General features: G+C 37.9%; 1 protein-coding gene across 8 annotated transcripts in view; it reads left to right on the top strand.

Moving 5' to 3' along the window:
• RALYL (RALY RNA binding protein like) overlaps positions 1–17,000 on the top strand; it is an 818,932-nt gene that overhangs the window by 759,590 nt on the left and 42,342 nt on the right. The window lies entirely within an intron of this gene.

Here is a 17,000-nt window from a genome sequence, read left to right as displayed (position 1 = left end):
ACAGTTTTGAAACCTGCTCGTCAAATCCAGCTTTCTCATTTTGCAGATGAGAAAAGGAAGGCCCAAGGAAGTAAACTGACTTTTCCATGACCACATGTATGGTTCGTGACAGACCTAGAGTCTCAAAGCCAGCTCTGGCGAGGGAAAGCAGTGCCTCCTCTGAGGTATCAGCCTCAGGTTCCGCTCAGGGTCTGCCTGCAGTGAGGCTCCCTGGGTAGCAACCGATGATGAGATCCAGCCTGTCTGTTGCCCGGGTCACTGGGCAGGGGACCAGCAGTGACCTTCCGGTGATGAGTGACACGGGGTTCAGAAACGAAGCCGGTGTCGAGGGGGTGTCGAGCCCAGTGGATGAGAGACGTGCCCTGTGGTTCAAATCCTCACACGCCACCTAGCCTCCGTTTTCTCGTTTACCAGATGAGAACAGCAGTGGCTACCTGACCTTGTGAGAAGTGAGTCAAGCGGCAAATGTAAGTTACTTACTAGCCCAGAATAAATGCTTCACAATTGGAGCCATTTAGTGTCCATAGGAATGTAAGCATATATAGACAAATACTTCCTACGACTTCCATGACACCAGCTTTTTAAATCAAAAGCCATATACCTAGATTCTCATTAACTTTTATTGAGTTGGTGTGGAGGAGAGATGATAAATAAATAATAGACAAAATGAGATCATTTTTATTACAAATTTCAGTCACATTTTCCATTGAGAAAAGATATGCTGCCTATACTTCTTAATGGAGAAATTTAGATTTCAGAAAGTTTTTTATGCGCTGTCTATGGCACTAATCTAAACTGTTGCCAGAACTCAAATATCCTGTGATGTTGCCTGAATCAATGTTTCCCTTTGAGGAACTTCTGTGAAATTCGTTATTATGTAAAACAACCCTTACAGCAAAGGACTTTGATAACCAATTTGCACTTCAGTTTAAAGGATTATGGAGAACTCATTTAAATATAAATCACCTCAAAGAGAAAAATGTGATCCTTATTCCATCATATTATAACTTCCAGTTTCCTGCAATGAAAAATGCCTTCCACATATCTTCTTAGAAGATCATCTATAAACATGCCACTAAAATTCAAAGCTTGCATTTTCTTTTCATGAAAGGCTGTCACCTTATTTTTGTATGTTTTTCGACTTTCCCAGTCACAAGGCAGTTATCTTTAAAATGATGGGCTTAAGCCTTTGATATTTATGTCTTTCCTACTTGAACATGTAGGAAGAAAATGGAATTATTTAATTTGTCATTTCATTCTCTCAGTAATTGTCTCCTGAACAATATTCATATTTATGGAGTTAAGACGATCACTTTCTAAATTTTCTTTATGAAAAGAAATCAGGGTTGCACGGTATCTGTACTACATGGTAGAAAGTGGAGAGAAATATTTTAAATCTTTTTAAGTGCCCGATACCTCCTTATTGAATTTAAGGGGATACTCATTTTATTGTTCATTTGGTTGCAGGCCAGTTATTCAGTAGTTAACATTCACTCTTCACTATTGCTCTTTTATAGACCTCTCATTTCCAACTTAGTCCATCTGATGACAAAAATGTCCAGCTTAGGATAGTGACAGCAAAGAGATGGAGGGTTACAAGCAGGATAAAGCCACACAGCGTGGAACTTGTCCTGAGTTCAAATGTCACAGGATCATTTTTTTCTTTTTTGTATGAAATCCTAAGCTATCAGGAGTAATTGTAATGAGGTTATAATGACATCATTTTGGATTTTTTTATGTGTTAAATTGCTGCTAATAAGATGTTTGCATAGTATCTTGTCTCTTCCTTTGAGATATGAACTTCCTCAGAACAAGGTCATGTTTTCACTAATTTTTCTAAATCTTCAAACACTGTGTGCTGTGCACGAGGCATGACTTAGCAAGTCATTTAACTTCTCTAGGTCTCAGGCCCCTCAAATGAAAACTAGCGGAAGGGATTATGGCCTCAAACATATGTTCTAGCTTTAAAATCATGATTAATATGAATCCACTCTGCAAGTGTTATTTTTTCCCACTTGAATAATTCAAATAACATTGCTTTGGAATATGGTGACTATGGATTATTATAAACAACAAATAACATATCAGTTTACCTCCAATTGTCCTTCTTAGATGATCCTTTTAAAAGAGAATCATAAATTGACACATACGAAGAGCACAATTTATGTGTGGTTTACACAGTGATGCAAAATGACCATAAAAGGTAAAAAGGAAAAAGAAATAAAACTAAAGACGATATCATACAATGGACAGTGAACTCTTTTTAAAAAAACAAATTCCCTGCAAAGACTCTCTGATATGAAAAGGCAATTAGGCATTCTTTAACTCAACTTTATTCTCAGTGGTAGGCCTCATGTGTGACCTGTCAGACTCACTTGGACAATTCCAGTGAAAATAGCTAACCTATCCTACCCATTAGACCTGACCATTAGAGAGGTCACACTTCAGTCCCACAGGATAAATTCATCCTGCCAGTATGTTTGGTATATACAAAAAGGCAAAATGGCTGTCTGAGGAGGCCTTACAAATAGCTGAGAAAAGGAGAGGCTAAAGACAAAGGAGAAATGAAAGATATACCCATTTGAGTACAGAGTTCCAAAGAATAGCAAGGAGAGATAAGAAAGCCTTCCTCGGTGATCAGTGCAGAGAGATAGAGGAAAACAATAGAATGGGAAAGACCAGAGATCTCTTCAAGAAAATTAGAGATACCAAGGGGATGTTTCATGCAAAGATGGGCTCGATAAAGGACAGAAATTGTAGAGACCTAACAGAAGCAGAAGATATTAAGAAGAGGTGGCAAGAATACACAGAAAAACTGTACAAAAAAGACCTTCATGACCCAGATAATCACGATGGTGTGATCACTCACCTAGAGCCAGACTATTTCAATTCTAAAAGATGATGCTGTGAAAGTGCTACACTTAATATGCCAGCAAATCTGGAACGCTCAGCAGTGGCCATAGGACTGGAAAAGGTCAGTTTTCATTCCAATCCCAAAGAAAGGCAATGCCAAAGAATGCTCAAACTACCACACAATTGCACTCATCTCACACGCCAGTAAAGTAATGGCTCAAAATTCTCCAAGCCAGGCTTCAACAAACAGTACGTGAACTGTGAACTTCCAGATGTTCAAGCTGAATTTAGGAAAGGCAGAGGAACCAGAGATCAAATTACCAACATCCGTTGGATCACAGAAAAAGCAGGAGAGTTCCAGAAAAACATCTATTTCTGTTTCATTGAGTGCTCTAAAGCATTTGACTATGTGGATCACAATAAACTGAGGACAATTCTTAGAGATAGGAATACCAGACCGCTTTACCTGCTTCCTAAGACATCAGTATGCACGTCAAGAAGCAACAGCTAGACCTGGACATAGAACAACAAACTGGTTCCAAATTGGGAAAGGAGTACGTCAAGGCTGTATATTGTCACCCTGCTCATTTAACTTATATGCAGAATACATCATGAGAAATGCTGTGCTGGATGAAGCACAAGCTGGAATCAAGATTGCTGGGAGAAATATCAATAATCTCAGATACACAGTTGAACACCACCGTTATGGCACAAAGTGAAGACAAACTAAAGAGCCTCTTGATGAAAGTGAAAGAGGAGAGTGAAAAAGCTGGCCTAAAGCTCAGCATTCAAAAAATTAAGATCATGGCATCCAGTCCCATCACTCCATGGCAAACAGATGGAGAAACAATGAAAACAGTGACAGACTTAATTTTCTTGGGCTCCAAAATCACTGCAGATGGTGACTGCAGCCATGAAATTAAAAGATGCTTGCTCCTTGGAAGAAAAGCTATGACCTACCTAGACAGTATATTACAAAGCAGAGACATTGCTTTGCCAAAAAAAGTCCATCTAGTCAAAGCTATGGTTTTTCTAGTAGTCATGTATGTGTGTGAGAGCTGGTCTATAAAGAAAGCTGAGTGCTGAAGAATTGATGCTTTTGAATTGTGGTGTTGGAGAAGACTCTTGAAAGTCCCTTGGACTGCAAGGAGATCTAACCAGTCCATCCTAAAGGAGATCAGTTCTGGGTGTTCATTGGAAGGACTGATGTTGAAGCTGAAACTCCAATACTTTGGCCACCTGATGTGAAGAGCTGACTCATTTGAAAAGACCCTGATTATGGGAAAGATTGAAGGCAGGAAGAGAAGGGGACAACAGAGGATGAGATGGTTGGATGGCATCACTGACTCAATGGATATGAGTTTGAGCAAGCTCTGGAAATTGGTGATGGACAAGAAAGCCTGACATGCTACAGTCCGTGGGGTCACAAGGAGTCAGACATGACTGAGCAACTGAACTGCATATATTTTGTAAAAAATAGAGATTAAAAAAAAATGATGTCCAAAAATTAGAATATTACAAACATATACCACATATTTATGCATCAGTGCTCCTTATACTGAGCTGAAATAGACTTTGTTTGCATTTGGTTTATGTACCCTTTTATGGCCTCTGAAACTAAGCTGAATGTCTAATTTCTTGTAATAGAATAGAATGTAATAGCCAATTAAATACATAAAAGAATTATAGTATTGTAACCCTTCCAAAACTCCTGAATAAGAAGTCAATATAAGTGGCCATAGACGCTCAACTTAGTTGCATTCAAATTTTGGTCAAAGAATCTTTGAAGCCTTCTATTCTCTAGATCAGTTTAGTTCAATTGCTCAGTCATGTCCGACTCTTTGTGACCCCATGGACTGTAGCATGCCAGGCTTCCCTGTCTATCACCAACCCCTGGAGCTTGTTCAGACTCATGTACATCAAGTCGGCGATGCCATCAACCATCTCATCTTCTGTCGTCCCCTTCTCCTCCTGCCTTCAGTCTTTCCCAGCATCAGGGTCTTTTCTAATTAGTCAGCGTTTTGCATCAGGTGGCCAAAGTCTGGAGTTTCAGCTTCAGCATCAATCCTTCCAATGAATATTCAGGACTGATATCCTTTAGGATGGACTGGTTGGATCTGCTTGCAATCCAAGGGACTCTCAAGAGTCTTCTCCAACACCACAGTTCAAAAGCATCAATTCATTGGTGCTCAGCTTTCTTTATGGTCCAACTCTCACATCCATACATGACTACTGGAAAAACCATAGCTTTGACTAGATGGAGCTTTGTCGACTCTGGATAAATATCAGTAATTTTTTCAGCTACTTCTCCTGTACATTAGTTTTGGATCTTGAACCACTGTCATCCCTCTTCTCTGGGTATTCTGTAGTTTATTAACTGCAGACTGTGGTACTCAGAATGGAAAATGGTTCTCCAGATATAATCTGCTGCTGCAGCCTATAATGTGACTGCTAGTTCTGTTCTGAATAGACTTTGGATTAGATTGGTATTGTGTCTGGTTACAGATGTTGAACTGCACACGTGAATTAAACTCTGCCCCCTCCTGATACTGCATTAAAATAATGTCTAGGTTTTAAAAAAGAAAATTCTTAGACATAAAAGAGAATGAGAACAAAATTTTAGAAGCTGGAAAGCTGAAGGAGAACTCTGCCTGACTTAACACATTCTAGAAATGAGTCCAGTTTTAACCACAGAACTCCCGAAAGGCTCAGAATCAAAGCTATCATATTCCTATGGAAAAGAGGGTATAAATGGCTAAAAGTCTCTTAGGAAACAGATTTCTATGTCACCATTCCCAACTCTTCCTGGTCCACTAGAAGCCCTAAGAAGCTTCTTCTAGGAAAGTGAAAACAACACATTTCAGATGTAATAGACAACTAACAAATTTGAAGGCAGTTTTTAACGGAGAAAAGCAGAAATTTACAGTTACTATAGAAATTCCAGGAGAAGGCAATGGCACCCCACTCCAGTACTCTTGCCTGGAAAATCCCATGGACAGAGGAGCCTGGTAGACTGCAGTCCATGGGGTCGCTAGAGTCAGACATGACTGACCGACTTCACTTTCACTTTTCACTTTCATGCATTGGAGGAGGAAATGGCAACCCACTCCAATGTTCTTGCCTGCAGAATCCCAGGGACGGGGGAGCCTGGCGGGCTGCCGTCTGTGGGGTCGCACAGAGTTGGACACGATTGAAGTGACTTAGCAGCAGCAGCATAGAAATTCCAAGAATTCTTTTCCCCTTCGGCTGCCAGACTACTGGTAGGCCACTGGAAGAGGTTTTAATTGGGAATATGAGCAACTTAAGAAAAAATATTTAAAGACATTGGCATGGGTACAAGCCAAGGAAACAGTATCACCCTTTAGAAGCAAGATCCCGTCATTCTTACAAAACTGCCCATCCATATTTTAATACTGTTAATATGAGCAGACAGGGTTCACCAGATGGCAGAAAGCATTTAACATTAAAACCAAATACCAAAAAAGAAGAGAAAAAGAACGAAAAAACTGGAGGAAGCAGATTGAGCAGGAAGAATAAAACTTCAAAATAAAACAGTGAACCATTGATTAATACCCTCAGAGAGAAAGAGAAGATATTATGTTCACGAAATAAAAGCACAAGATTAAAACTCAGTATTTAAAAGGCAGATAAAAGTGGTTTTAGAAATTAACATATGATAGCACAAATAAATAATGCAGAATTGAAAGACAAAATTGAGGAAATTCTCCCAGACAATACAAAAGAAACTACAGATGGAAAATAGGAAGGGAAGGGTATGGAAATTACTAGATGAATATCTGAAAAACAGGGTTTCAGAAAGAAAGGGGAGAAGGAGCATCCAAAAAAAGTTTTTCAGGGAAAAAGTTAACCAAAACTGAAGAACATAGTCAACAAGATTGAAAGGATGCCTTGAGTGCCTGTAACTGACGCACATCAAAGCAGGAAACGGTCACATTTCAGAACACGGGGCCAAAGATAAGATCCTACAAGCTCCCAGAGAGACATGGAGGACAAGAGACAGAAAGTGTTTTATATAAAGAAACAGGAGTCAGAATGCCAATGGGGTTTTCAGCAGCAACACTAAAAGCTGGAAGGCAATGAAAACAGGCCCTAAAAATTCTGAGAGAAGTATTTGCAGGCTGTAGTTCTATACCTAATTCCCAAAGCAAGGAGTTAGACTCCAAAAGGGAAACACATGACTTTCCCAAAGCAGGGAATCCAAAGGCAAAGGGAATCCTGAGGATGATGGTGAGGAAGATTCTAGCATACGAGTTAAGAAAGAGACCTGGAAATAACTGAGTCCAGAGAGACCAGTTCAGAAGTTCCAGGAGAGACTTTGTCAAGAAGATGAAACGGGTCCGGTGGCTAATAGGTGGGGAAGTGAGTTCATTGAGATGAGACTTACACATGTGGCTGAGGAGCAGTAAGTTTACATAAGCATTTGTACAAATCAAAGAGGCATAGAAGTACGTAGAGAATTAAGTTAACAACACACAAACACCCAAAGGAAATGGGTGTTTCTTTTACCTCCAAAGAAAGTAAAATACTGTTTGGGAAAGAAAAAAGTACTCATTATATACTAACAGCTTAGCTTCCCAAAGTATTTACATAGTTAAATTTATGTAAAAACTGAAAATTGATCTAATCTAATTTATAATATAGCTCTCTAAGGAGATGGGAAGTGGGAACTTGTAGACAGAGAACTGAGTCTCCAGTTTCCCAAGGGTGATGTCAGTAGACAATGAATAAAACTAATCAAGAAGTAGCAATAGAAACATCCTGTTTGGGAAACAAAGCCAAGTTTTTAACACATTAGCTACGCAAATGCAAAGCCCTTAAAGAGCTTAGAATGGTGAAGCAAGTGGGACTTGCTATTTTTCTTAACAAATCTTATGGAAATATTTAACTACAAAAGTTGTTTTCAAGAAGCCCAATTTACAGGGTGACAGGGATGAGATTGAGTTGTCTTTAGCAAATGGATCAGAGCTTTCCCAACTACTTCTTGGAGAGATCCTGTGACATCCATCAGATAAGTGTCACTGGACACGTGTTAAAAATGACAAGGAAGACTTCACTCAAGACTGCTGTGGTCAGGGTCAAAACTATTGCAATTTCAAAAAAAAAAAAAAAGACTATTGCAATAGGGGATGGAAATTGAACTCAACTCTACTGAAACAAAAGGCAGGAAGGTTTTTAAACGCAAGAGTGCGATGATGAAAATGTATTGGAGGATATTAGTAGGGAGGTTGATCAATAAGATGAGGCCACCTGTGTTTGCTGACTGTGCCTATGGAAGTCAGGCTCCTGTTGGTCCACGGAGACCGGGAGACAGGAGTCGTCCCATCTTTTTCTAATGATTGAATTTCAAAGGGAGGGCCTCCAGGTCTTGAGAAGACATGCCAGATTTGTAAAAAGATGTACACTTCAAAGAAGCATAGAAAGAATCCACAGTTGCAAGGATTCTAAAGTAAACGCTCTAAGAAAAAGGAAGTCAGGACCATAGAATGAAGGCTGTCAAAGAGCAGTTATGCCGAGGCTAACAGCAAGGTTTTCTTTGTAATAGCGTAGTCATAGCCTTTCAGAGCGGACCTCTTTCTCCTCTAAATACACACTTCTTTCCATGTCCGACTTCTGTCACATCACCACGTAACAAATTCTGTCATCCACACTGCCGGCCTCAACATCATCTTCTGACCCTACTATGACTAGCGTTGCAAAATCTGACCTTTGGCATCCTTTTACTCAACACCTTCTATTTTCTGATTGCTGTTCACTCGTTCAGGGAGTTGTGTCTGACTCTGTGACCCCATGGACTGGAGCACGCCAGGCTTCCCTGTCCTTCACCATCTCCTGGAGCTGGCTTAAACTCTTGTCTATTGAGCCATTGATGCCATCCAACCATCTCATCCTCTGTCGTCCCCTTCTCCTCCTGCCTTCAATCTTCCCAGCATCAGGGTCTTTTCTAATGAGTCAGCTCTTCACATCAGGTGGCCAAAGTATTGGAGTTTCAGCTTCAACATCAGTTCTTCCAGTGAATATTCAGGAATGATTTCCTTTAGGATGGACTGGTTGGATCTCCTTGCAGTCCAACGGACTCTCAAGAGTCTTATCCAACACCACAGTTCAGAAGCATCAATTCTTCAGTGCCCAGCTTTCTTTAGGTTCCACCTCTCACATCCATACATGACTACTGGAAAAACCATAGCTTTGACTATACAAACCTTTGTCAGCCAAGTAATGTCTCTGCTTTTTAATATGCTATCTAGGTTGGTCATAACTTTTCTTCCAAGGAGCAAGCATCTTTTAATTTCACGGCTGCAGTCACCATCTGCAGTGATTTTGGAGCCCAAGAAAATTAAGTCTGTAACTGTTTCTATTGCTTTCCCAGGAACTTTTTCTGGAATTCTCTTGCTTTTTCTATGATCCAGTGAATGTTGACAATTTAACCTCTGGTTCCTCTGCCTTTTCTAAATCCAGCTTGAACATATCGAAGTTCTCAGTTCACGTACTGTTGAAGCCTGGCTTGGAGAATTTTGAGCATTACTTTGTTAGTGTGTGAGATGAGTGCAATTGTGCAGTAGCTTGAACATTCTTTGGCATTGCTTTTCTTTGGGATTGGAATGAAAACTGACCTTTTCCAGTCCTGTGGCCACTGCTGAGTTTTCCAAATTTGCTGGCATATTGAGTGTAGCACTTTCACAGCATCATCTTTTAGGATTAGAAATAGCTCAGCTGGAATTCCATCACCTCCACTAGCTTTGTTCGTAGTGTTGCTTCCTAAGGCCCCCTTGATTTTGCAGTCCAGAATGTCTGGCTCTAGGTGAGTGATCACACCATCGTGGTTATCTGGGTATGAAGGTCTGTTTCGTATAGTTCTTCCATGCATTTATACCACCTCTTCTTAATGTCTTCTGCTTCTATTAAGTCTATGCGGTTTCTGTCCTTTTTTCCAATGGTACTGCTAATACCCAAGCCCACTCACATGCTCTGTTGCCCTTTTCTTATTTTTTTAAGAACTTTTAGCTGTTCTCTCCAATTCTAGTTTGTTTCCTCCCTAATTCATCTTCCATGGGACACATGGATTTATACTGCTAAAACATCCAAGGGCCCAGTCTCTGAAATTAACAGAGCTAGGTTCACATCCTACAAGAAACTTATTTCCAGGACTTACTAGCTGCAGAAAATTTGGAAAGGTCCTTATAAAATGTATAAAATGAGTAAAATAATATCTGTTCCTTAAAATTAGTGGGATTTAAACAAACACAGTATCTCAGTAATTTTTTAATGATTTTATTGAATTTTTGGTTACCTCTACTACCAAGGGTGCTTCTTGTGAACACTTTGAGGTCATTTTGTCCCAGAATGTACTGATGTAACTAATATTTTAATCTAAAAGCATTCTTCTTGAATAGCTTCCCTAATGCTCATTTATGTCATTATTAGTAATGCCAGTCATAAAATGTACATCTTTCTAATTGACAGTTACTGGAATAATTGAGTTAAATTCATATTATATACAAGTGTTGCAGAATTTTTTAAAAATATAGTTTATATTTCCAATGCAAAAACAATGGTTTCAGGATACTAGCTGACTCTGATGAGTAATGTGACTGTTTTATGTCAACATCCTTTCCAACCATCTGCTAAGTACAATTCAGCTAGCAATTAGCTAGCAATTAAGCCAGCATTTCAAAAAACTTAATTGCCAACTCAACCAATTTTCAGAGTTATATTAATGATAATAGCTCTACAGCAAACTGAATTTAATAAAAATGCTTCTAACATAAATCCCAACCATTCTAACTTGTTTTCTAGATCATATATATGTGTTGAAATAGAATGAGATGTACAGGAAAAGCATTTGAGTATGAGGATTGAAATTTAGTATCAAGTTCTTTCCTTTGAAGGCTTCTTAGAGCCTGAGGCATTTTTCCTTAAACAGAGTATTTACCTGTCACTTGCACGTCTTTTCCTTTGATAGCCACTGCTTAGTTTGAACATGTATCCCTAAGCAGACTTCTTCATTCTTGAATTTAAAATTACCTGGTTCCTCCCTCCTACTCTGTTGGTAGGAACATAAGTTGGTTCGGCCACTGTGGAAAACAGCATAGATGTTCCTCAGAAAACTAAAAACGGAATTAACACACGAGCCAGCAATCCCACTCTTCGGCATATATCTGGACAAAACTATAATCCAAATGATATATGCACCCACATGTTTATAGACACACTATTCACAATAGCCAATATATGGAAACAACTTGCACGTCCATGGACAGATGAAGGGATAAAAAAGATGTGGTGTATATATATATATATATATATATATCCACAATGGAATACTACTCAGCCGCAAAAACAACCAAATAATGTCATTTGCAGCAACATGGATGCAACTAGAGATTATCGTATTGAGTAAGTCAGAAAAAGAAAGATAACAACAGATGGTATCACTTGTATGTGGAATCTAAAATATGACCCAAAGGAACCTGTCTATGGAACAGACTCAGAGACATAAAGAGCAGACTTGTGCTTGCCAAGGGAACTGGGGCTGGGGGAGGGTGAGCTGGGAGGGTGGGGCCAGCAAATGTCAGTTTTTATATACAGGACCAAGAAACAGGCTTCTGCTTCATTGCAGTAGTCCCTGCCGCCCCAGGAGCGACATTCAATAGCCCATGATAAACCCTAATAGAAAAGAATGCTTCTTTAAAAAGCCTGTGAGTGTATACAGACACACATTTGTGTTATATGTGTGTAACTGAATCACTTTGCCGGACAGCAGTAATTAACAGTATTGCAAACCAATTATACTTCAATAAAAGATTTTAAAATTAAAAAAATTTAAGCCTAAAAAAAATTGTCTGGCTTCTGAGTCAGCACTCACCTGGTGTGTTAAATTAGGCCTTTTTCTTGAGCTATGTTAGGAAACAACCCAGGCTGTGGAGTCAGACAACCTGTGATGGGGATTCCAGCTCATTGTAGCCACCCTCCCGAACATCTACATGCCTCACTTTCTCCCTCTGGAAAATGGGAAATAAGCCTGCCCTTCAGGACGCTTCAGTGCCTAAGGGTAATGAATGTCCCATAGTCAGCACTTTGTAAGCACCCACTAACTTGCAGCCAAAATGAACATTTATCTGTTGGAATTCATAGTTTATAGAATATTAGAGATACTTTTTAGGCACAAGCTATGAACTTGTTGGCTCCTGACATATTCTTTTTAAAAATCTAAAACTAACTCACTGTTCTCCCAAAAGAAATGTTGTGGTCACACTCACTCTGACTTGAAAAGTCAGTGAGGACTCCCAGACACCAGTGTTCAAAGGCAGCCCGCCTCTGACCTACACCTGAAGTCTTCACAGATTATTTTTCTCCTCAAGACCTGTCAGAATAACCGTGAACAACTTTTCTCTGAGACTCTCTCTCACTCCGCAGTTGACTTTGCCTTAGCGGTGTGGGGCTCTTGTGTAGAATGTGGCAAGGAGGTTTCTTTTAGTTTCTTGCTGAATTTATATTGTTGCTACCATGGTGCCAAATTCAAAAATCGCTTTGACTCTGTGAAAAGAATTTGATGCCCAAACATTTATTTTCATTTTTTAGCTCCTTAAAAGTTCAGGAATATATTCAACAAATATTTAATTTGCACATACGGCTCTGAGTTAAAAAATCTATAAAAATGTTTCTGACCCAAAGAAACTTCAGTAGTAGAGTTATAAATGCACACATGTGCGCACACACATACGATCACAATAAAAAGTAAAAATAAGTAGAAAAAGAATTGCAGATAAATAGACTGCTATGACATTAAGAATAAACTAAAAACCTACAACTACTACTAAGCTACTCATTTCTAGTAGAAGTAAAATTAGATAATTATTCAAAAAAAAAACAAGTTGCTTTCTTTCTATTTTAGCAATATAGTAACTGGATCAAAACTGCTTATTGTGAACCAACAGTTTAATAAACAAGATAAGCTTTCATGTGTGTTTTTTTTTTCATGAAACCTATCACCATTTAGTGATTATAACATTTTCCAGTGATAATGACAAAAATCTGTGATGACCACATTACTAAAGCACATATTGATTATATGTCTGTTAAACTCCTATGAATCAAGTAAGCCTTTTTTCTCAACTCAGATAATATCTCCCGTTCATTTAGCTTTCAAATTAATGAGTGGATGAATGAGGATGTTATAGGGTTTTTTGGAATATGCTATATTAATGCACAATTGCCTTTGAAATAGGTCATCAGAGGAGTTACACATATATTCCATATTAATACACAAAACAGAGTAACTTAAAACATCGTCTGTCTAAACAGAAATTAAGGGACCATGTCAAAGCCAAAATTGTCTTTGTAATATATAATTCTTAATGATCAGTAGTGATGAATTATTTTGCCATGGAAAATTTATCTATAGCCATTAAGCAATCCATACAGATTCAACTCAATAATTATTTGGAACCTCCTAAGGTAGCATGTTTGTGTAGCCTTTATTTAAAAACATATTCACTTCTTTCTCCTCAGTTGAGTACACTGAAACCCTCTGAAAGATGTTATTTTTATGCTCATCTTTCAGAAAAGAAAATTACAATTACTAGAACTAGTAATGAGCAAAAGTGTGGATCTCAAATCCTATATTCTCTCTAATACCTTCTCTCTTCTGTGTATGAGGCATTCAGTGAGGGGTACAGAGCACATCAAAATATTTCTTGATAACTGACTTGTATTGCATTTTTCACTTTACAAAAGATCAATATCTTTATTATCCGCTTAGAGTGTGACAATGACCTTTTGAAGCAATAGCTCAAGTTTCAAGGAAGCTTAAACACTAATGAGAAAAGGAGAGGACGACAGGGGAGCTATTCGATCCAAGCTTTGGTTAATCAAAGGAGAAGGGATTGTATTCAGCTAAGAAGATCAGGAAAGTCAGCTTGGATTCCAAAGATAACTGAATCATATTGTTATGTAAAGCCAAATGAGAATTACACAGCTCCTAGACCTGGTCCTGCATAGATTCTGTGACAGATTTTCTAGAGTCGGCGGGGAACTATATATATATATAAACTTTCAATATCAAAAAGTGGCGATTTTTAAAGAACAAGTATTTCTGATATCATTAGAGAAGAAAGAGAGATGCCAGATTAAATGAATTTCCAATAGAATGTGAATTTTAACCAGAAGCCCATTTATGTATGATAACAAAAGAATAAACACAATGATTTAAAATAAGAAAGTTTAGCACTTGGAAAAGTTGTAAGGTTGGGAACATTTTTTAATAAAATACTAGTTATCCAATGCCAAACCATTTTCTTTCTTTCTTTTTTTTTTTTTGGTCTTAAAATGCCGACACCAGGATTTGAGAGCCGGAGCATTTGAACAAGCATCGTAGTGACCCAAAGTGGCTAGAAGGAAGGGCATCAAGTGATAAGTACAAACTTAGGAGAAAGAGTAGAAGATCGGACCAGAGTAGCAAATCCACGTGCCCTCCAAGGGATCGTGATATAGACGCAGCAGAGTAGAGCATATGACACGATTAATGCCGGAGGAGTCCAAGCTTTTCTGTGCTCTCTCTAGTCTGCCCATCCTAGCTTTTTTTAAAATTTAAAATATAGTTTATTTTCATATTGTGTTATCTCCAAGTCTACAGCAAAATGATTCATACTTTTTTTTCTATTCTTTTCCATTATAGGTTATTGCAAGATATTGAATATAGTCCTCTGTGCTATACAGTAAATCCTGGTTGTTTATCTGTTTTAAATATGACAACTTATATCTGCTAATCCCCTAGTCCTGATTTATTCCTCCCCTCCCCTCCCTTCTGGAGACCACAGATTTTTCTGTGAGTTTGTTTCTCTATTTGTATTGGGCTGGACAAAAAGTTCAGGTTTTCCCATAAGATGTTACTGGAAAACCTGAGCAAACTTCTTGTCTAACCCAATACATAAGTTCCTCTGTACTGTTCTTCGATTTCAAATATAAGTGATATCGTATGACATTTGTCTTTCTTTATCGACTTTCAGCACTTAGTCTGATAATCTCTAGGTCCATCCATGTTGCTGCAAGAGGCATTATTTCATTCTTTTTATGGTCAAGTGTATTGCATTTTGTGTGTGTGTGTGTGTGTGTGTGTGTGTGTGACGTATCTTCTTTATCCATCATTTGTTGATGGACACTTAGGTTGCTTTCATGTCTTGGTTATTGAAAGTAATGCTGCTGTGAGCATTGGGGTGCAAGTGTCATTTCCGATTAGAGTTTCCATCTTTTCTGGCTATATGTTCAGGAGTGGGATTATATGTATAATCAGGAGTGGATTATACAGTAACTCTGTTTTTCATCACAGTTTTTTCTCAGCGGGTACTAGTCACATGTGTGTAGCTTGGTCAGCCTCAGTTAAAGGTCTGGAACTGCAGAAAGCAATGATATGTGAAGAGAGACGAGATGAGTAAAATCTCGCAATTTTCAGTAACAGTTAAGTTCACTGTGGTTTTGGTTGTATCTCTTGCCTAATTTACCTTTCTTTTAATCCAGATATTTAGGTTATTTTCTCTAGATTAAACTTTTTTTTCTTTAACCTATTTCCCTATTTGTAAATAAATAATTTTCTAGATTTAGGAAAAAAACTTTGGTTAGCTCTAACAGTAACCACTTTGTAGTGATCATAGGACTTTCTATGTAAAATTTATTTAGATGTCAGAGAAAAGGGGAGAATTTATGCCTCTTGCTTCCATCAGAACATTCAGATATGCAAATGAAGATAAAATGTATAGCTTTCAAAGCAGAGTTTACATCATCATATTGTTACACAGAAAAATCTGAAGCTAACAAATTGATTTAAAAATCTATCAAGGAATAATATATAGTCCGCATCTATACATGTAAAGTAAATGTGAAGAGAAAGTGCCAAAGTGTTGTCATTTTAAAATGCCTCTACTAATTATTTTTAGCCTTAGTTTAATCAGTCAGCTCTTTTCTTCTGAATAACCTCAGTCCCACAGGTTTTTTCACTGTTATTCTCTGGTCTTATCAGCCTTCTTGTTTCAGACTTGTTGGTTTTGTTATTGTTGTCTTAACACATTCGCAATGAGATGTATACCTTTTTATATGTAACAATACACATTTATGTTATCTTCCATAGTCTGCAAAACACTTCCCAAAAATAAACTTCATTAATCCTCATAATCTACATATTATTTTGAAAGCTTTTTTGTACTTGAGGAAAGGTCAGCTTAATATGTTTGTATGGCCTGACCAAGTAGCTAAAACAGACTCAATCCTCTGTGTATAATTCACTGGTGAATAACTAAGCTGGAACTAGTAGTCTGTCCTGGGCAGCAGGGCCAGGGCACAACGCTTCTGTCTTCTTTTCAATAAATAAACTTTATTACTTGAAGATGTAAAATGCAAGAACTCATTTAGAGGCACCATCACCATTTTTCCAACAGCATTTGCTTACTTCATGTCTTTGTGTCTCATCTTGGTGTTTCTTGAAATATTTAAATCCTCCACCAGCAAAATGATTATGACTCACTGAAGGTTCAGATGATGAATACGATTTTTCAGCCACAAAGTATTTTTTAATTAAGGTATGTACATTGTTTTTAGACATACTGCTGTTGTCACCTTAATAGACTATAGTGTAAACATAGCTTTTATATGTACTGAGAACCAAACAGTTCATGTGACTCGCATTATTTTGATATTTACTTTTTTGCAATGGTCGAACTGAACCCACGGTATCTCCTTGACATTACACCTGTATTTCATAAGTAACTATTATTGCAATTTTAAATTATTTATAGAAGATCTCTGCTTATTTGTACATAATGTTTATCCATTTATTGATTTACATATTTGCAAAGATTTGTTCTGAGTCACAATGTATATGACAATGTTTATTTCTTTTTTAACCCATATTATGAAAGAGTCCAGGAATGAATACCCCCAAAATATTTTGGCCCTATAAACTATCCTTACTGCTATAAAATATAAGCCCACTCAAAATGTAACATCTTTTAAAACTCAAAGCAAATATTTGGGTAACCATATGATCAAATAATAATAGCCAAAATGAGTGAAAAGCACCCAGCTTTAGGGATAGTTGTGTACACATGGGAATAAGAGAAGGAAGTACCTAAGAATGA

Source organism: Bos indicus x Bos taurus, chromosome 14 (assembly GCF_003369695.1).
Source record: "Bos indicus x Bos taurus breed Angus x Brahman F1 hybrid chromosome 14, Bos_hybrid_MaternalHap_v2.0, whole genome shotgun sequence".
Lineage (NCBI taxonomy): Eukaryota > Metazoa > Chordata > Mammalia > Artiodactyla > Bovidae > Bos > Bos indicus x Bos taurus.
Note: the sequence above shows the minus strand (reverse complement) of the source record. Positions and strands in the feature narration are given on the sequence as shown.